This window comes from Elaeis guineensis, chromosome 4 (genome assembly GCF_000442705.2).
Source record: "Elaeis guineensis isolate ETL-2024a chromosome 4, EG11, whole genome shotgun sequence".
NCBI lineage: Eukaryota > Viridiplantae > Streptophyta > Magnoliopsida > Arecales > Arecaceae > Elaeis > Elaeis guineensis.
Genome location: NC_025996.2, coordinates 100,910,603 through 100,933,015, shown reverse-complemented (window position 1 = coordinate 100,933,015; position 22,413 = coordinate 100,910,603). Strand labels below are relative to the sequence as shown.

The following is a 22,413-nucleotide window of genomic DNA, read 5'->3' as shown; positions in this document are numbered from 1 at the left end:
ATTGATGATCGCGGAGTTGAAGTGCATGTTGAGTCGTGCACGTATCCGACCTCTATAGGTATCTACTTAGACTTGGACTAGGATGCTCTCTCTATCTTTAATCCGTCTACTCTCAGATGGATCTACAAGCTCTTGGATCAACTTTAAATCTGATCTCTGATAAGATTTTGATCAATGCTTAATCGCAGCCTTCTTATTCCTTCGCATATATCGGATGAGACTCGACATCTTCGAGACTACCAAATGGGCCATCCAACTCCTTTGGGCATGGGAGAGGATGAGAGATCAAAGAGAAAGGTAGATGGCATGGAGAGGAGAGGAAGAGGCATGGAGACTCTCTTACAAAAAGAACTAGCGTTAAATGGCTTTGACAGGGCACCCTCTTATAAACTTTGATCGGATCAAAGTCTTAAAACAGAAGGATTCTGCTTGGTGCTGGCCATCCCTAATTTTTTCCTCAATTTGTTGCACAAAATCGTGGAGGAATTTAGTTGGGATGACAGCCAAGGATAGGGGTGACAGCCAAGGATAGCCAAGGATGGATCTTATCCATGTGGGTGTGTGCTGTTTCATCTAGGCAAATTAACCATATGGGGCGCCAATAGTTGGCACCTCTTCGACCTAATCCAATTAGGTGGTTTAAGGGACTAGGGTTCACCAACTCTCGGTGCCCAATTAGAGCTTGCTTCGATTTGGTTGAGTCCTATTAATTGGAAACCCAAATCAAGTAGGAAAAATGAGGTTAACCATGTGCTAGCATGATTTTCTTAAACTCAAAGCTCGGACTTAATTAATCCTAACCCAATCAGACTACACTAGCCCAGTTTTGCAATCTTAGACTAAAACTCTTGTTTGCATGACCCCATAGGTCCAATTTTGTATGGTAATGAGATATATTATGATCTTTATCAGCAACATCATCGAAACTTTTTTTGATAGATCGAAATTTTTTTCAATTCAGTCAATTAGAATTATTGATCATCGACATAATTCTAATTGATCCCACAATCCATCAGTGACACCTAGCAGTATGTAGTGGTAACCCATCAACTTTAAATAGATAAATCTCTAAGTGCAGTTATTGTGTGATTCGATTCTTCTATCATGAGTTCCTAATAGGACGGAGGTCAAGGATGACTTATCAAACATCATCTCTGTCATATGTTAGAATCAATCGATTCGAGTCCGATGTAAAACTTTATGAAAATACCTTTCTATCATTTATACTGCCATGGCCATAGTCTTTAGGACTCAATATCATGATTTACATAGTACTCCTCTTCTACTGAGATCAATAGATTTCATTTGGTGCAACCCAATTTCTACAATAAACATGCTATAGCGAACATATACCTCAAGACTCTATATGGCTAGAAGATCAAGCTATGGTGTAATTAAACTGCAGCACCCTTAAGGTGAACAGTCGATACACCTCAAGTTACAGAACTAAACACACTACTACAGCATCGAGTATGTCACTGATGAGAAGGTAGATATCAAGTGACTACTCGAGATTGATCACGCTCGGTATCCTTGTTCTCAACAAGCCTTTGTATTTTTTCTTTTATATCTTCACACCATAGATTCAAGACTCATCTATCTGAAAGAAGCGATCATGCATCAATCTCTCCAGATCAAATACCGTCTCTGTGATGATCCTACGATCGGGAGCAATTTATGAGTTAACTAACAATAATACATATCTTAAATTCTCAACACTTGAGAGTATATCTCATTATACCTATTAACTCATTGGATGATTCACAGACATAGTAAACACAGATGTGAATGAATAAAAAATCTAAATTTTATTAATATAAAAGTCAATCACATAAAACATGTCCTAAGAAAATTTTTACAAGTGTCGGTCAATCTAACTTCTAGGATATAGATCTAACAAACTCTCACTTGTACTAAAGTCAATTGACTACAAATCTAAGTCTCATTTTCTTAAGGTGGGCTTCAGTCTCTTGCAGGCTCAATTGCTTCATCAGTGGATCAGCCACATTGTCCATGGTGTCGATGATAAGTGGTATATTTTTATATTTACTGTAGATATTTTTGGTAATTTATGGTGTTAATATCTTCTTAAAAACCTAATTTTATAAATTTATTAAATTTTTTTAAAAAATAAATAATTTTAAAAAAATATAAAATTAGATATATTTATGAAAAATAAGATGTTAATTTAATTGAGCAATTTAAGCACCAAAATGATGAGAAATTTTTGAAAAATTTAATGCATATTTTTTTTAATTTTTCAGGAGAAAATTAGAACAAAAATAGAGCTAAAATACCTTAAAAAATAAAAAATATTACCTCTGATGCATGGTGGACCGGTTGCTCGATCCACAGAAACAGGATGCGATCCACAGAAAACTTCACGCAATCCACAGGCGCGGCTCACAGTGAGAGAAAGATCCTGGGTGTGATCCAATGGCTGAGATTCAATCTGACTTAGATCCAACAGTCCAGAACCAATCCCAGACATGATCGAATGGCTGTGGTTCGATCCGACTTTGATTTGGATTAAAATGGTTGATTTTTTATCAGATTTGAGCTGTCTAAGCTCCATCCGACGGCCAGAAATATTCCTAAGGAGATTAATATGATTTCTAAGGGTTTTAGGACTCCTTTTCCTATCAAAAAATTATAAAAAATTCATATATAAATAGGAGGTCCGGGAATAAGCTTTGAGAGAAAAAAAATAAGAGAAAAAATAAAAAAAAATAGAGAAAAAATTCAAAGAGCTTTAGAGATCAATTATTGGGAGATTATGGAGCTAGAGAACTTGATGCAAGGCTAAATCCCTTCAATCCAGGAATATGATGAAGCCTGTAAATGAGTTCTTATTTTTTTTTATATTTAATTTTTATGCAATAAAATTGTGCTTTTATTTTATATCTTTTTATTTTCTTTTAAGATATTGATCTAGCCTACATGGCCTATACCTTCTATTAACGTGCCATAATCTCTGGATATGGTACGTGCTTTGGAGAGATAGATCGTAGTATGTTAGATTGAATCTTAGATCTTGTAATTGAATTTAGACAGTTTATACTCCAATAGGACGAGCTGTAATCTACTGATACAGTTTGTATCCCTTAGAGATAAACTATACTAATACCATAATTATAAGAATTAAATATTATAATATAAAAAAAATCTCTTTGCATGGTGGATTCAGAATCCCTGAGTTATATTTCTGAATTATTTTCTTTCATAATTTAATTTATACTTTTAATTGAATTCTTACTATTTTATTTCTTTTAATCCTTCTACAATCAATTCTCTTTTATTTCTTCTTAAAAAAAAGAGGTAATCACCCTAGATCCCTATGGAAATGATCCCTACTCACCCTATCTATATAGTTTGAGTTGATTTTTATTTTTGACCACCTACGACAGCAATCAAATTTTGATACCGTTGTCGAAGATCTAGGCATGATTATTTAAAAAAAAAATTATTTTTTTAATTGCTTTCTAACTTACCCAGTTCTTTAGTCAAACTTACTTTCTTTCCAAAAAAAAAAAACTCTATATTGACACCTCATAATCTACTTAAGAAATTAGATACTTAATCACAAAACCTAAAAAGTGAAATAAATTAATTTACTCTTGACTAACTACCAAATATGATCACTTTTTCTTCTTGAATTGTATAATTTCATAAAACATTTTAAGGGCACAAACCCTAAATAAGATAAGGTAGAGATTTCATCACCTTTTCTTGGCCCACAAATCACCATCCTGCATATTATATTGACCTAAATCTTAATTTAAAATCAATTAGACGTTAGTCCCTAAGGACTTTCAAGCTCAATAGGACAAGGGATCCTAAGAGTAAGATCGGTTAGGGTTAATCAGTTTGACTGGTTCTAGAAAAGTGATTCAAGGACTACATCCTGAAGGAAAGTGATTATTTAATTGGTTTCATTTGCTTATCTGGCCAACTCAGTTGGTGTCTAAGGAAAGCAACGGAGGGACCTCCACCGACCTTACACTTATCTGGCCAGTTGAGTGGCTAGTCTTTTACCTGGAGTGCTCAAAGGCAACCTTGATAAGTTAGGAGCTGTCTAGATCTAGGATCACCCTTAGCTAGGATTGATTGTATAATATGACTACTAACCTACAAATATTAACCCTAATTAAAATGCTCTTCTCTAGCGTCTCTAGATTTAGGACTCCTTAGGCCCCAATCTTTAGAATTCTTTTCTCATTTATTTTCTCTTCTTTTAAATATATATATATATATATAATAAAATAAAAAAAATAAAAATAACTGAAAATTCTCAAATTTCTTTGGGGACAAGATTATCTGGTCGATTAGTGAGAATATATCCAAACTTTACATCAAGTCCAGTAGACCTTAAGCCCACCATGGGTGAACCTGAATATGAACCTAGGATCTTGAAAGACCTTTGCTATCCAGTTGGGACAGCCCAACCCTCATGTATCTGACTGCCACAAACTGATGCCAATTTTGAAATTAAAACCCAGATCATAAACATGCTTCCTAAATTCACCGGAATCAAGGATGCATACATTTTTATGAGGGAATTTGAGGAAGTATGCACCACGATGTGGCTTCAACAGCTCATTGAGGATGTTGTAAAACTTAGGTTGATCAATTTTACTCTCAAGGATAGTACCAAAAAGTGGTTATACAGTCTTCTTAATCAATCCATCGCATCATGGGAGGGTTTTGTTAGAGTGTTCTTGAAAAAATTTTTCCACACCATAAGACTGCCAAATTTAGGAATGAAATTAATCAATTTTATCAATTACCAAGTGAGTCTTTTTGAAAGTGCTTTGATCATTTTAAGAACATTTTGAGTTATTGCCCACACCATGGAATAGAAACTTGGAGGCTGTGCCAAATCATTTATGAAGGATTAGACCCAAACTCAAGAACCATGTTAGAATCAATGTGTCAGGGTCAATTCATGAATAAAGAACCCATAGAAGCCTGGCAATTTTTAGAGGACCTAGTAGAAAAGAGCCTACAATGGGAGATCACTAGAGAACCCGACAGACACACACCTTCAAGGGGGGTGTATATCAAGTTCAACCTTCTCTAGCTGAAGAGGCTAAATTGTATCTTTGATCCATAGGATAGAGGCTCTAGAACTCAAGGAACACACCCAAGTGAATCAAGTTGCAATAACAACTTGCAATGGGTGTAATGCCATAGACCACATGATTGAAGGATGTCCTTTCTTGATGGGTCCAGTCGAGAACGAAGTAGCACAGGTGAACGTAGCCTGTCAAAGACCCATAAATGACCCCTACGCACCAACATACAATCAGGATGGAGGAACCACCCCAATTTTTTTGAGTCACAAGGGTCAAACTCAATTAGACCTGCTTTCACTCAATCTAACCCCAGACCCACTCAATCATCAAATATCCCATCAGGTTTCAGCAATGATCAAAGGCTTAACTCGCTAGAAAAGAGTCTGAAAATCCTAGCAAAATCATTTACTAGCACCAACACTACACTGAATAACTTCATGTAGACCACAGGCCAGCTTTTAACTTTCAACACCCAGGCTATTACCCATTTAGAGATGCAATTAGATCAATTAGCCATGGCTGTAAGTGAAAGAGAAAAAGGTAAACTACCAAGTCAATCCGAGGCTAATCCTAGGACCCAGAACAATCAAGGACCACAACAAGGAGCCTAGATCAACCAATTAAATATAATTTATACTTTAAGGTCTGAAAAATAAGTAGACAACCATGTCGGTACACCTGAAGATCAAGATGAACTATTATCTAAACCATCTCATGAGCAAGTGATCGATTAGACCGAGTTTGAGGATCCAGATAAGTCAAGGAGTCAACAAAGATTAACAAACCACCCAAGCCACTTGAAGAATCTATATCAGGGATTAAGCAATTTGAGACATCACCCACCAATTCTGTAGCTTCTTTTTCAAATAGACTTAGGTCTAACAAGTACTCAGCCCATATGGATCAAATCTTAGAGATGTTTAAATAAGTAAAAGTGAATATCCCTCTATTAGATATGATCCAACAAGTTCCCACATATGCCAAATTTCTCAAAGACCTATGCATAAAGAAGAAGACCACCAACGTTCTCAAGAAAATCTTCTTAGCGGCTAGTGTAAGCTCATATCTATCAAGCCACATGCCTATCAAGTACAAAGATCCAAGATCTCCTATAATCTCTTATGTTATTGGGGAAACCATTACTGACAGGGCCTTATTAGACTTAGGGGCTAGTGTGAATATCCTACCTTATTTGGTCTATGAAAAATTGGAGATAGGAGAATTAAAGCCTACAGAAATTACATTGTAATTGACAGATCAATCAGTGAGGGTCCCTAAAGGAGTTGTGGAAGATGTGTTAATCAAGGCAAGTAATTTCATTTATCCTGTGGATTTTATGATCCTCGAGACTGAACCAGTGATTAATCCAAAAGGTCACATTCTAGTAATTTTAGGAAGACCATTCTTAGCGACCACCAATGCCCTAATCAATTGTCGCAATGGACTCATGGAACTCTCATTTGAAAATATGACCATTGATCTTAATATTTTCAATCTTGAAAAAAAAAGAGACCAATTCATTGATGTAAATCTGATTCAAGATGAGATCTATGAGACCATTGACCTAGGGGAAGAAGATTTTGACTGTAATATCTGATCAGATCAAGAATTTGAAATAGCTTATGAAATATCTCCATCTAGTGATCCGAGAGTTCATCCACAATGGCAATCACCTGTCGAACCACTTGTGAGGAAGCACAAGTGGATGAACCTATACACAAGCCATCGATTGAGGAAGCACCTAAACTAGAACTCAAAACACTCCTTCAGCATCTCAAATACGCATATCTAGGTCCATCAAAAATTTTACCCATAATTATCGCATCAAACCTAAATCAAATCGAAGAGAAAAAATTTTTAGCTATCCTCAAAGAGAATAAGGAAGCCATAGGCTGGACCATGGCTGACATCAAAGGGATCAACCCTTCAATTGTCCAACATCAAATTTATTTAGAGGAGGAAGCCAAGCCAATCAGAGACCCCCAAAGAAGACTTAACCTAGTTATGAAGGAGGTAGTGAAGAAAGAGATTCTCAAGTTACTAGACAATGAAATTATCTACCATATTTTAGATAGTTCATGGATTAGCCCAATTCAAGTAGTGCCTAAAAAGTCTGGGATAACAGTGGTCCAAAATAAAGTAAATGAGTTAGTGCCGATTAGAGTCCAAACTGGATGGAGAGTTTGTATCGATTACAGAAAATTAAATGCGGCCACAAGAAAGGACTATTTTCTCCTACCATTCATTGATCAAATGTTGGAAAGGCTAGCTGGACATGAGTTCTATTATTTTCTTGATGGATATTCCGACTATAATCAGATTCCTATAGCACTAGAGAACCAAGAGAAGACCACATTTACCTGTCCATTTGGAACTTTTGCCTATAGATATATGCCCTTTGGTTTATGTAATGCTCCATCTACTTTTCAAATGTGCATGGTCAGCATCTTTTCTGATATGATTGAGAGATTTCTAAAAATATTCATGGATAATTTTTTCATCTTTGGCTCTACCTTCTCTGAGTGCCTACATCACTTAAGATTGGTCTTAGAAAGGTGTAAGGAGAAACACTTAGTGCTTAATTGGGAAAAATATCAATTTATGGTCAAAGAAGGCATAGTACTTGGCCATGTTATCTCAAAGAAGGAAATTGAAGTAGATAAAGTCAAAGTAGATTTGATTGCAAATCTGTCACCACCCAAATCAGTCAAAGAAATTTGCCCATTCTTAGGACATGCTGGCTTCTATAGGAGGTTCATCAAAAATTTTAGTAAAATAGCTCGACCACTGACCAATCTTCTTGCTAAAGACATCAAATTTAATTTCACTTCTGAGTGCCTTGAGTCTTTTGAGCATCTTAAAAAAGCACTGACATCTGCACCCATCATTCATCCACCTAATTGGACTCAACCCTTTGAACTCATGTGTGATGCATCTGATCATGCCATCGGAGCTATTTTAGGACAAAGAATTGATAAACTGCCATGAGTTATTTATTATGCTAGTAGAATCCTTAATGATGCGTAGCTTAACTATTCAACTACTAAAAATGAGTTTTTGGCTATTGTCTTTGCCCTAGAAAGGATCTTATTTGGTTGATTCACATGTCATTGTATACACTGATCACTCAGCCATTAGACATGTCTTGACAAAAAAAGATGCAAAAGCATGTTTGATCCGATGGATTTACTTCTTCCAGAATTTGATCTAGAAATCAGAGAAAAGAAAGGAACAAAAAATATAGTGGCTGATAAACACTTAATTTAAGTATTTTAAAGCAAAAAAATTATATTTAATTTATCTTATTTATTAAGAATTTGATGTTTCTTTCTATGTTTTACAGGAAAGGTGATCGTCGATACAAAGAGTCCGATTCATAGATCAAAAAGACTCAAGTTTGAAGAAAATTAGACTTAAAATAAAATTAAAATAGAAGAAAGATACATCCGGTATTATAGAAAATGAAGATACTATGTAAGGAATCTAAAAAGGATATAGATGTCATTATGAAGAAACAAAAGTTTCTTTTTGGAAGTGGAATAAAAAAGGTAGTGTGAAGTTGATTCATGCTGTTCCTTTCCTGGGCGAGCAGCACAGCGCGCGTGAGCGCGTGAGCGCGTGGGTCCGCACGTGGACGCAGGGCGGACGCGGGGCGGACGCAGGACGGACGCAGGCAAGCACGGATCGCGGCAGCGCAGGCGACGCATGAACGCGCGGACGTAGGGCAGAACGCAGACGACATGAAGGCAGACGCGGATGCAGGTGCGGCATTCAGATGCGTGGTCTTTAGTATTTTTTTTTAGTCCCATATTGAAAAATCATGTAAAACTCCTTCCTCCTAACACTTATAAAAAGGCTCTTGTACTTCTATTTGAGATATCCCAGAAATTCTTCTAGAGCCTTGCATAGAGGAAAAAAAGGGACTACTTCATGAGCAGCTAGGCTAGCAGTCTCGGGAGTGGAGAAGAAACTTTGTAACGACACAGAGAGGGTTTATTGTTCTAAACTTTTTTGTATTTCTTTATATGCAATGAAGATTATATTTTTTTATTTAAATTATCATGAGTTCTTTATTTGCTCTCTTTCATATGCTTTTATTTATGCTTTCCTGTTAGATTAATATTAGAAATAATTTTTACTTTCCGGAGACGTGCCGTGATCTACGGATACAGGGCGTGCCGAGGAAAGAAGAGTTGTTTACCTAGTACTTTCCAGAGACACACCATGATCTACGGGTACGGGGTGTGCCGAGGAAAGATAGGTATTTTTCTTAAGATTAATCGTATCAATTTAATTAAAAAAAAAAGAGATACAACTCTGCTAGTATAAAATTAATTCAAAACTCTCGAGCTCTTTATTTTAAGATAATTTATTTTTAAATCAAAAACAACTTCTTTCTTTTATTTTACAATCTCAACTTAGCCCAAGGTCCCTGAGGATACGATCTCGACTCATCCTACCTACGTAGTGAGTAGAGTTATTTTTGGTGCTATCAACGACTACGCATCAAATTTTGGCGCCGTTGCCAGGGATCTTGGCATTGTTGAATTAAAAAATTAAAAAAAAAAATTAAAAAAATACTTTTCAGTTTTTATTTCTCGCTTTAAATTTTTTTTTTCAATGCTTTCTAACTAGATAATCTTATTTGCATAATTACATAATTACCTTGCATAACTAATTTACTACTTTTTAATCTTTAGAATTTTTCTGCTTAGAATAATTTGCTACTTTTTATAGCCTAGTGATTTATTGCTTTTTGGACTTAATCACTTAAACTTATTTTCTTGCAAAACTAAAAAATAAAAAATATATAAAAAGATAAAACTATAAATCTTTTTTTAAAAAAAAAGCCACTGACATTTCATAACACTTAACTAAAATAGCGTAACCTCAAATATAAAAATTTCTAACTTGATTAGACATCTTGTTTCTTTGCATTGCATCTCCATAATTAATCTTAAGGGCAATAACCCATTAATCAGATAAGGTGGGGATTTGATCACCCTTCCTTGGCCCAAAAATTATATCCTTCATTTTGCATTAAACCAAGCCTTAATTTTAAAATCAACTAGACGTCAGCCCTAGAAATTTCAAGCTCAATAGGACAAAAAAGCTCTAGAGTTGAACCGAGTGCGGATTGATTAATTGCTTGGTGTCTAAGGCAAGTGGTTAAAGAAAGTGGTTTTTAATTGGTTCCGTTGACTGACCTGGCCAACTCAGTTGGTGTCTAAGGAAAGCAACGAGTAGGAAACCTCCCACATCTTACGCTTACCTGGCCGAGTCAGTTAGTCAATCTTGAGCTTGGAGTACTCAAAGGCGGTCTTGAAAGTTAGGAGCTGTCTAGATCTAAGTTAACCTTAGGATAGAGAGTCTATGCTTGTTTAAGTTGATTGCAATTAACATCTAAACATTAACTAATTTCTTCCTTTTCATAGATTTAAGATTCTTAGGTTCTTCTCTTTAGATTTTCTTCATTCTTTTCTCACTTTATTATAAAAAATATATATATTATAAAAAAAAAAAAAAAATTGTGTTTGCTCTAAAGTATAATTGTAAGGTATATGCTTGGCCATAGATCGTTACGACCAGAAATCCAACCTTTTGATTCAGAAATAGAAAGAACCTTTAGAGCCAACAGACATAAAAATATAGACCGAAATCAGGAGAATGATCCACCCAAGCAATTGAAGGAGTACTTTACTCATTCCACATATACTTACTCTCCTTGTATTCAAGTGCCCCCTGTGGAGGCCACCCAATATGAAATTAAGTCCAGTATAATCCAAATGTTACCTTCATTTTATGGACTTAGTAATGAGGACCCTTATAAACATCTTGAAGAATTTCTTGAGATATGCTCAACTATCAAAATTCACAACTTCTCTGATGATGCTCTTAGGTTAAAATTATTCTCTTTCTCACTTAAGGACAAAGCCAAATACTGGCTACATACTTTGAATTCCATGACTATATCAACCTGGGACCAGCTGCAAGGAGAGTTTCTCAAGAAATATTTTCCATAGGAAAAACTAATCAAATAAGGAAAGCCATAACTAGTTTTTCCCAATTAGATGGAGAAATGTTTCATGAAACATGAGAGAGATTAAAGGACCTTATTAGAAAATATCCCCACCATGCTGTACCCAAGTGGCAATTAATCCAATATTTTTATGATGGGCTATCTGAAAGACATCGACAAATGGTCGATGCATCATGCGGTGGGATATTCATGCTGAAAAATGAGAATGAGGCACGGCAACTGTTTGAAATTTTAAGTGAAAATTTATTACATCATATGTCTGCCTCTATTAGAGATAAACCCATGTTAAACCCAAAAAGAGGTGGAATATATGAAGTAGGAAATGCTATAGATATCCATCATAAGGTAGATGAATTGTCCCAAAAGTTAGATCGATTATTAAGTATAGGACAGTCACCTTCTCCATCCCGTTAGATACAAGATATATGTGCATTGTGTTCGAGCCCCACTCATTGTGTGAATGATTGTCCGGTTGCACCACAGTTTCCTGAATATGTACAAGAACAAGTCCATCAAGCCCAAACTACTCATAGATCAGAGAACAACCCCTATTCTAGTACGTACAATCCGGGATGGAGAAACCATCCGAATTTCTCATGGAAATCACAACCAGTGGTTCCTCCAGTGCAACAAAGATCAGGTTATCTGGATGCAACTTATAGGCATCCATTCCAGCTACAATACCAGAACCCTCCTCAACCCACTCCGAGTACTCATAGCTCAGCTTTCGAAGAAAAGGTACTGCAAGCACTTAAAGGACTAGAAATGAATACCCAACTCCTTCACTCCCATACGCAATCAATAGCAAAGCTAGAGACCCAGATAGGTCAGCTAGCAACAGCTTTCAGTAGGAGAGAAGAAGGCAAATTACCCAGTCAGCCTATTAATAACCCAAAAGGACAGTACATGGCTGAAAGCTCCATTGGTCCTGAAACTTTTTCCGAACATACCAAATCGATTATGATCCTTAGAAGTGGAAAAATCTTAAATCAACCTGAAGTAATCCAACAACAAGAGCAACCAATTTCAGCTACAACAGAAAAGAAGAAACTTGAAGAGAAGAAAGAACCTATTAACCCAGCACCTGCACCTAAAGCTCCATTTCCCAGTGCTTTAGAATCCTCTCTGCCTCTTGATAAGAAGGGTATAAAAATGAATGAAATGTTGGAATTGTTTAAACAGGTTCAGATAAACTTACCTCTTCTCAATGCCATTAAGCAAGTTCCAACCTATCCTAAATTTCTAAAGGACCTGTGTACACAGAAACGAAAATCAAAGGCACAAATACCAAGAAAAGTCTACCTAACTGAGCAGGCTAGCTCAATTTTCCAGCAAATTGCCCCACCCAAACTAAAAGATCCAGGTACCCCAATTATTTCTTGTGTCATAGGGACCTCACGATTAAGAAGGCATTATTAGACTTGGGTGCAAGTGTCAACCTTCTCCTGAGCTCTGTATATGACCTATTTAGATTTGGAGAGTTAAAACCCATGACAGTGACCTTACAACTAGCAGACCGATCCATTAAGGTACCCCGTGGAATGCTGGAAGATGTATTGGCGAAAATAGATGAATTTTACTTTCCTGTTGACTTTCTTGTGCTGGATATGGAATCTGGCAGCAACCCCAACCAAATACCAATCATCCTAGGTAGACCCTTCTTAGCAACCACTAATGCTTGTATAAATTGTAGAACCGGAGTTATGGATGTATCTTTCGAAAATAAGAAGCTAAGGTTGAATATTTTCAATGCATCTTTGGGACCACCTGTGTACGACCATAATGAGATCAACTTGTTAGAAGAAGTTATAGAAGATAAAGCTCCTGCCTTGCTCAACTCAGATCCTTTATAGGCATGTCTAACACATTTTGGAATGGATAATTTTGATATTGATGGATACACTGAAGAAATACATGCTTTGCTAGAACCTCCCAATTTTAGCACCAATCCCCCTTGGACTGTAAAGTACGAGCAATTACTAATTCAATCAAGCCCTCTGGTACCATCCTTAGAAGCACCACCTACTCTAGAGCTAAAGCCTCTTCCTGCCACGCTGAAATATTCATTTCTTGGATCCAATGACACCCTTCCAGTAATCATTGCATCTGACCTAACCAACGACCAGGAAGACAAACTTGTCGGGGTACTCAAAAAGCATAAAGAGGCTATAGGGTGGTCAATTGCCAATTTGAAGGGTATAAATCCTTCTGTTTGCATGCATCATATTCACTGCGAGGTTGAGGCAAAACCACATAGGGACATGCAACGAAGATTAAATCCGAATATGCGGGAAGTCGTGAAAAAGGAAGTAGTGAAATGGCTAGATGCTGGAATTATCTACCCAATTTCGGATAGCCAATGGGTTAGTCCAACCCAGGTAGTACCTAAGAAGTCAGGTATTACCGTAGTAGAGAATGATGAGGGTGAGTTAATTCTTACTCGTGCAACAACTGGTTGGCGAGTATGTGTGGACTACCGAAAGCTGAATGCCGTTACTAGGAAAGATCATTTTCCTTTTGCCTTTTATTGACCAAATTTTAGAACGGCTAGCAGGACAAAGTTTCTTTTGTTTTCTAGATGGATATTTGGGATATAATCAGATCCCAGTATTTCCTGCTGATCAAGAAAAGACTACCTTCACATGCCCTTATGGAACATTTGCATTTAGATGTATGCCATTCGGTCTCTACAATGCACCAGCCACTTTTCAACGGTGCATTTTGGCCATCTTTTCTGATATGATAAATAAATTTTTAGAAGTCTTCATGGATGATTTTTCAGTATTTGGCTCTACCTTTGATGATTGTCTTCAGAACCTAGCCAAGGTTCTTCAACGATGTATAGAGACAAATTTGGTTTTAAGTTGGGAGAAGAGCCATTTTATGGTTCGTGAAGGAATCGTGCTTGGACATATTGTATCCAGGCGGAGGATTGAAGTAGATAAAACAAAGGTTGAAGTAATCTTGAAATTGCCTCCCCCAACCTCGGTTAAACAGGTGCGATCCTTTCTAGGCCATGCAGGTTTCTATAGGCGCTTCATTAAGGATTTCAGCAAGATATCAGGACCCTTGTGCAACTTGCTTGCCAAGGAAAATTCTTTTGATTTTAATGAAGAGTGCCTAACTGCTTATAATAAACTCAAAACTGCTTTAACCACTGCACCAATCATAAAATCTCCGGATTGGACCCTACCATTTGAAATCATGTGTGATGCTTCTGATTATGCTATAGGGGCAGTCCTTGGGCAAAGATTTAATCAAGAACCGCATGTAATTTATTATGCAAGTAAAACTCTTTCAGATTCTCAATTGAATTACACCACGACTGAAAAGGAGTTACTCGCTGTTGTGTTTGCCCTAGATAAATTTAGATCATACCTTTTGGGCTCCAAGGTCTAGTATACTCCGATCATGCAGCACTGAAACATCTGCTATCCAAAAAAGATATAAAACCTAGGCTGATTAGATGGATCCTTCTATTACAAGAATTTGATTTAGAAATTTTAGACAAAAAGGGTTCCGAAAACTTGGTAGCAGATCATATTTCTAGGATCCTGGTAGAATACAATAAAGAAAGGATTAAAGATAGGTTTCCGGATGAACAACTCTTTTCAATCTCTTCCACTGATCTTTCCTGGTTCGCTCATATAGTCAATTACTTGGCAGTGGGACAAATCCCATCTCACTGGACCCAACAAGAGAAAAATAAATTTTTCTCCCAAGTAAAGTACTATTTCTGGGAAGAACCAGAATTGTTCAAATATTGCCCAGATCAAGTAATCCAACGTTGTGTCTCCGAGTGTGAAGTCCAAGGTATTCTTACTTTCTGCCACTCGTTAGCATGTGGGGGACATTTTAATGGAAGAAAAACTACAGCAAAGGTGTTGCAGAGTGGATTTTATTGGCCGACACTATTCAAAGATGCACATGAATTTGGCCGTAATTGCTTGCGATGCCAGCAAACAGGAAATATTTCAAGAAAAGATATGATGCCCCTGTCCCCTATTCTTGCTGTAGAAATTTTTGATGTTTGGAGAATTGATTTCATGGGACCCTTTTCCTCCTCATTTGGATTCGAGTATATTTTGGTAGCAGTGGACTACGTATCAAAATGGGTAGAGGCTATGGCAACCCGAACCAATGATCACAAAGTCGTGATCAAGTTCATTCAGCATAACATCTTTAGTCGATTTGGATACCCAAGAGCCATAATTAGCGATGGGGGTACACACTTCACGAATAAGCACTTCGACATGCTAAAACCGCAAGCGCACGGTGTGCAGAGTAGCACGACCAGCGAGTACGGGTCGATCCCACAAAGACTTGGTTTAAAAACGATTTTCAAATCTATGCTCAAGCGAGCTTTAACAAAAATCGAAAGTCGAAAGTTGTTTGCTAAAGACAATAAGACTAAGGATCTAGGGTTTTTGAATCCACTAGATCTAGATTAGGAAATTCTACCTAGAATTTTTCTTATTGATCCTAACGACTACTCCTCTTGTCTTTCCCAAGCATAGATTATGAAGGGACTAAGGCCCAACGATAACCCACCAAGATTCTTTACAGGGGAGTAGTAACTAGGATCCCTTAGGGTTTTCTCCTCCTATGCACTGAATCAAGCATGAACTATGAAGGGACTCTGACCCAACTGTAGTTCATCAAAAATTCTTGGCAAAAGAGGAAGAAAAAGAAACCCTAAGAAAAAGAAAGAACCCTATGTAAAATCCCTACTCATGATCTAGCTTCATCGCAAACCCTAGAAGGGATGCTTAGCTAGACATGATCTAAATCTACTTGCAAATTTTAAATGCAGAAAAATAAACTACCCTAATTTCATAAATTAAACTATCCTAATTGCATAAATTTAAACTGCATAATTTAAACTAACCTAATTGCATAAAATTAAATTGCATAAATTAAACTATCCTAATTGCAAGAAAAATAAATTGCATAATGTAAAGAGATGAAATTGCATAAAAATAAGATTTTATATAAAAAAATTTATTATAAAAACCTCAAAGCTCGAGGCTTGAGAAGAGAGCTAAAAACCCCACTATCTAGGGTTACAAGCTTGATCGGAAGGAAGAATATATAAAACAAGGGCCTTTGGGGGCTTTTTATGGGCATTTGGGGGTTATAAGGTTTTCAAAACTTTAGATGTGGGACTAAGAGGTTTTAGAGAGTTGTTAGGGGGTTTATGGTGCGTCGATGGGTCCATGGTCCATGCGCCTGTTGCTGTGGACCAGGCGGCTAACCAGATCACCAAATCAGTTGATTTTTGACCAATTTTGATCTGATTTGATTCGGGTTTTACCCAATTGAGTCTTCTTTCTTCATTCTTCAATTCCTGAGTCAATTTAACTCCGTTTTGCATAAAATTTACGCCGTTGGAATCCTCTTTCCTTGTTCTTTCTATTGATGATCTCTTCTTCTGCAAAATATAATAACAAGTATCAATTTCTTAATAAAGTTAGATAATTTAGATATTAATTGATACTTTTTATATTAATTTGTGACATAAATCACACCCCCCAACTTAATCATTGCTAGTCCCTTAGCAATGTACCAAAATAAGATCATATTTCAAAAAGATCCTTCCTTTGCAAATTAATTTAAGATCAAATTCAAGAAGTTTTCTAGTATTACTAAGTAATGAGCTTCGAATTAGAATCGGTAGTCAGTCTACTTAGAAGCTTTCTTAGAGTACACTTAAAGTTTTATAGCACTTGTGTGAGTGATAACTAACTTAGTATTTCAGTATTAACTTGTACAGGCCAATTGTATCATTTTTCATAACTTAGTTCGATTAATTTTTATACACCTCAGATTAAACAAAGAACTAAGGTAGCTTTCACACTTTTTTTTTTTTTTTTTTTTTTTTTTTTGCTGAGCATCCTGGCCTTCCCACCACCGTTTGATGCGAATCTCAACACTTGACTTAGGTGAAGAGACCCGGTTACTAGGCTTAGGGCAATCCACATTTACTCTGTGTTTTGCATTTTATTTCAGGCAGGTAGCTCTTTCCTTAAATTCAAATTCTTCAATTGGGGTGTAGAGAAAATTATCCAATTTAAATAATACTCAAATCCTTAATTGGCCTTACAATTAACACCTATTTTACCTTGTTAGTGTGCATGTGCAATTGGAAGTGCTAATAGTCTTTAAATGACCTAAGCCACCAAGAGTCTAACAAGCTAATCTTCTCCGTGACTCACTACATTAGCAAATACTTTCTAACTTACTCTTATTTCTTTTATAGATTAATTTATTTCATATATAAATATATATTTTTTTTATTTTTTATTTTTTTACATAATATTTAAATGTAAGAAATAACTCATAGTGGAAGGAAAAGGAAATGATAACACCTGATTTTGTTCAAGCTCTCCCCTCAACTTGACCGACATTGTCCCCAATGGAGTTTATCTAATTTATTTGTCCTAAGCAAACTGAAAACAAAGAAAGCATTAGAAATTAAATAAGCTGGGTTGCCTCCCAGAAGCGCTAAGTTTTATGTCTTCAGCCAGACCAAACCTCGAAGCAACTTAATCAGAATAAGTTGGTTCATAAAGAACCATGGCATCTTCAACAGTCTTGATAGGTAATTCCAAGAATGGTTTTAATCGTTGACCATTAACTTTAAAGATAACACCATTACTTGGGTTTTCAATCTCAACAGCTCCGTGTGAAAAGACTTCCTTTACTAAAAGTGGTCCTGTCCATCTAGACCTAAGCTTTCCTGGAAACAGATGTAATCTAGAGTTATATAAGAGCACCTTTTGTCCGATATTGAAAGTTTTTCTTATAATTGATTGATCATGAAATACTTTGGTTCGTTCCTTGTATATCCTAGCATTTTCATAGGCTTCATTTCTAAGCTCTTCTAATTCATTCAATTGAAGCTTCCTATGGTTTCCAGCGTCGTTCAAATTTGTATTTAGTTGTTTGATGGCCCACATGGCTTTGTGTTCTATCTCAATAGGCAGTGACATGGTTTACCAAACACAATCCTATAAGGAGACATTCCTAGATTGGTCTTGAAAGCGGTTCGGTATGCCCAAAGTGCATCAATTAATTTCAAAGACCAATCCTTTCTATTGGCACTAACAGTTTTTTCCAGGATCTGTTTGATTTGTCGGTTTGACACTTCAACTTGCCCACTAGTTTGAGGATGATATGGTGTGGCTAATTTGTGGGTGACATTATACTTTTTCATCAATGTTGCAAAAGGTCGGTTACAAAAATGGGTTCCCCGATCACTAATGATTGCCCTGGGAATACCGAAACGGGAGAGAATATTTTCTTTAAGAAACTTAATGACCATTTTACTATCGGGTGTTCTACATGCAATTGCTTCTACCCATTTTGAAACATAATCAACTGCTACTAGAATGTATTCATTTCCAAAGGAATTTGGAAATGGTCCCATGAAATCGATCCCCCAAACATCAGAAACTTCAACTACCAAGATTGGGTTGAGTGGCATCATGTGTCGCTTGGTGATTCGGCCCATTTTCTGACATTGAGCACAACTTTTACAATATTCATGAGCATCCTTAAACAAATTGGACCAATAAAAACCACATTGGAGAACCTTAGCAGCAGTTTTCTTAGACGCGAAGTGACCCCCACATGCTTGATCATGATAAAAATATAAAATATTCATGACTTCGTTATCTGGGATACACCTTCTAACAATTTGATCAGGACATTGTTTAAAAAGATAAATCATCCCAAATGAAATACTTCACTTGGGCAAAGAATTTATATTTATCCTGCTTAGTCCAATGAGAAGGTATCTTGCCTATGGCTAAATAATTTACAATATCAGCAAACCAAGGTTCAGTAGACACAGACATGAGTTGCTCATCTGGGAAAGATTCATTGATGGGTGGTTCACTAGATGGTGCAACTGGAATTCGGGACAAATGATCTGCTACAACGTTCTCAGTGCCTTTCTTGTCCCTAATTTCTAGGTCAAATTCTTGTAGGAGCAAAATCCATCTGATTAAGCGTGCCTTGGCATCCTTCTTTGCTAGGAGATGTCTAATGGCTGAGTGATTGGTGTAAACAATGGTGTGGGTCCCAACCAAATAAGATCTAAATTTCTCTAAAGCAAAGACAACGGCAAGGAACTCCTTCTCAGTTGTGGTGTAGTTAAGCTGCGCATCATTTAAGGTTTTACTTGCATAATATATCACTCTAGGCAGCTTATTTATCCGTTGACCTAAGATTGCGCCCACAACATGATCGGACGCATCACACATTAATTCAAATGGTTCAGACCAGACAGGAGGATGAATGATTGGAGCTGATACAAATGCATTTTTTAGAAATTCAAAGGATTCCAAGCACTCATGAGTAAATTCAAATTTGGTATCCTTTGCCAAAAGATTAGTCAATGGACGTGCTACTTTGCTAAAGTTGGCAATAAACCTTCTATAGAATCCAGCATGACCTAAAAATGAACGTATTTCTTTCACAGATTTAGGTGGTGGAAGACTTGCAATTAGATCTATTTTGGCCTTGTCCACTTCAATCCCCTTTTTAGAAATGACATGGCCAAGAACTATTCCCTGTTTGACCATAAACTGATATTTTTCCCAGTTGAGAACTAGGTGCTTCTCCTTACATCGTTCTAGAACTAATTGCAGGTGATTCAGACACTCGGAGAAGGTTAGGCCAAAAATAGAAAAGTCATCCATAAAAATTTCTAGAAATCGTTCTATCAAATCTGAAAACATGCTGATCATGCATCTCCGGAAGGTTGCCGGTGCATTACATAGTCCAAAGGGCATTCGTCTATAGGCAAAAGTACCAAATGGACAGGTGAATGTAGTCTTTTCTTGATCTTCAGCGGCTATAGGGATCTGGTTGTAACCAGAGTATCCATCAAGAAAATAGTAAAACTCTTGTCCAGCTAGTCTTTCCAACATTTGATCAATAAATGGCAAAGAAAAGTGATTTTTCCTTGTCGCAGCATTCAACTTTCTATAGTCTATACAGACCCTCCATCCCGTTTGGGTCCTAGTTGGGATAAGTTCGTTTGCATCATTTTGGACCACTGTTACCCCAGATTTCTTGGGTACTACTTGAACTGGGCTTACCCAAGAGCTATCAGAAATAGGATAAATTATTCCACTATCTAGGAGTTTCAGAATCTCCTTTTTAACTACATCCTTCATAACTGGATTAAGCCTTCTTTGGGCTTCTCTTGTTGGTTTAGCCTCTTCCTTTAAGTATATTCTATGTTGAACTATAGAAGGGCGTATTCCTTTGATATCTGCTATGGTCCAACCTATTGCTTCTTGATTTGCTTTTAGAACTGACACTAACTCCTCTTGCTTGGGATCTAGGTTTGATGCAATAATTACAGGCAAAGTTTCTTTGGGTCCTAGATATGCATACTTGAGATGTTCTGGGAGGGGCTTCAGTTCTAAAATGGGTGCTTCCTCTATTGATGGTTTAGGTGATGAGTTCACCATCTCAATGATTGGTTCAGTAGGAAGTGTCGATTCCTGATTAATCTGATTTTCTTTAAGTATTTCATTGACATCCTCAGACTCATGGATTAACCAGGGGTTAGACTCTAGGTCGACTTCATCATCACTAATGTCAATGAATTCATAAATACCATCTTGGACTACATTGACATCAGCATGAGAAGAGGATTCCTGTTCTAAGTTAAAAACATTAAGCTCAATGGTCATATTCCCAAAGGATAACTTCATTAGACCATTTCGACAATTGATTTCAGCATTGGCCATAGCTAAGAATGGTCTTCCTAAAATGACAGGTATATGTCCTTTAGGATTCGCAACTGGCTAAGTCTCTAAAACAATAAAATCTACAGGGAAAATGAAAATTTCAACCTTTATCAGAACATCCTCGACCATTCCCTTAGGGATCTTGAGAGATCTATCGGCTAACTGTAATGTGATCCCAGTAGGTTGAAGTTTTTCTAATCCTAGTTGTTCATACACCGAATATGGAAGGATATTCACACTAGCTCCTAGATCTAGCAAGGCCTTTTTTATATTGGTTTCTCCAATAACACAAGAAATTGTTGGAGCTCCAGGGTCCTTATATTTAATTGGCACATGGCTAGATAGGTATGAACTGACACTTGCAGCCAAAAATGCTTTCTTTGGTACATTAGTGGTCCTTTTCCTAGTGCAAAGATCTTTTAAAAATTTGGCATAAGTTGGAACCTGATGGATTATATCTAAAAGAGGAATATTAACTTGGACTTGTTTAAATACCTCTAAAATTTTGTCTAAATGTTCAGATTTATTGGATTTCAGTCTGTTTGAAAAAGGAGCTCTAGGACTTTTAAGTACTGGACTAGGTGAATTTTCAGTTTCTGATGCTTGAGGTTGAAAGGTAGTAGTTTTAGAAGGTGACTCGGCAGATGAGTCATCTATATCATCAAGTGCAACTACCTTATTGTCTATTTGTTTTCCTGATCTTAAGGTATGAATGGCATTTACACCATTAACTTTGTTTCCTTGTTGGGGTCGTGGACCATTTTGGTTCCTAGGATTTGGCTCAGGTTGGCTAGGTAACCTACCATGTTCTCGTTCACTAATGGTCGAAGCCAGCTGACTTACTTGCATTTCCAGACGGGCTATAGCTTGGGTGTTATTATTTATGAGTTGACCCGTGGTTTGCATAAAGCTGGTATGTGTCTTCATCATGGCTTCTAGGCTTTTCTCTAAAGAGGTAATTTTCTTGTCATTATCATGGAAGCCTGGCGGGTTGTTCATCACTGGGTTGGACCTTAGATTTTGCTGATTGAAATTTGGATTGCCTACATTAGGATTCTGGAACCATGAGAAATTCGGGTGATTCCTCCAACCTGAGTTATATGTGGGTGCATAAGGATTGTTCAATGGTCCTTGATAGGTGGCATTCACCTGTGCACACTCATTCGAGTAGGAACATTCTTCTAAGACATGGTCTGGTGCATTGCACCCTTTACACATGGGTGCAGATATTTGATTTACATTGGCTGGTCTCTGTAATTCTAAGGCTTCCAATCTACGTGTTAAGGTTGCAATCTTGGCCTCTGATGCTAGGGTTGGTTGAATTTGATGCATTCCTCCTCTTGAAGGTGTAGCTTTATCAGGTTCCCTAGTTGTTTCCCACTGTAAATTTTTCTCGGCTAGGTCTTCTAAGAATTGCCAAGCTTCAGTAGTTTCTTTGTCCATAAATTGGCCTTGGCACATGGACTCTAGCATGGTTCTTGAGTTTGAATCTAACCCCTCATAGATGATCTGGCATAGTCTCCAAGTTTCT

General features: G+C 36.9%; 1 non-coding gene across 1 annotated transcript; it reads right to left on the bottom strand.

Moving 5' to 3' along the window:
• Positions 1-11,109: 11,109 nt before the first annotated feature.
• Positions 11,110-11,215, bottom strand: LOC140857609 (small nucleolar RNA R71). The gene has a single exon (XR_012141102.1). It is a non-coding gene; the product is annotated as a small nucleolar RNA R71 (small nucleolar RNA).
• Between the last annotated feature and the right edge of the window lie 11,198 nt (positions 11,216-22,413).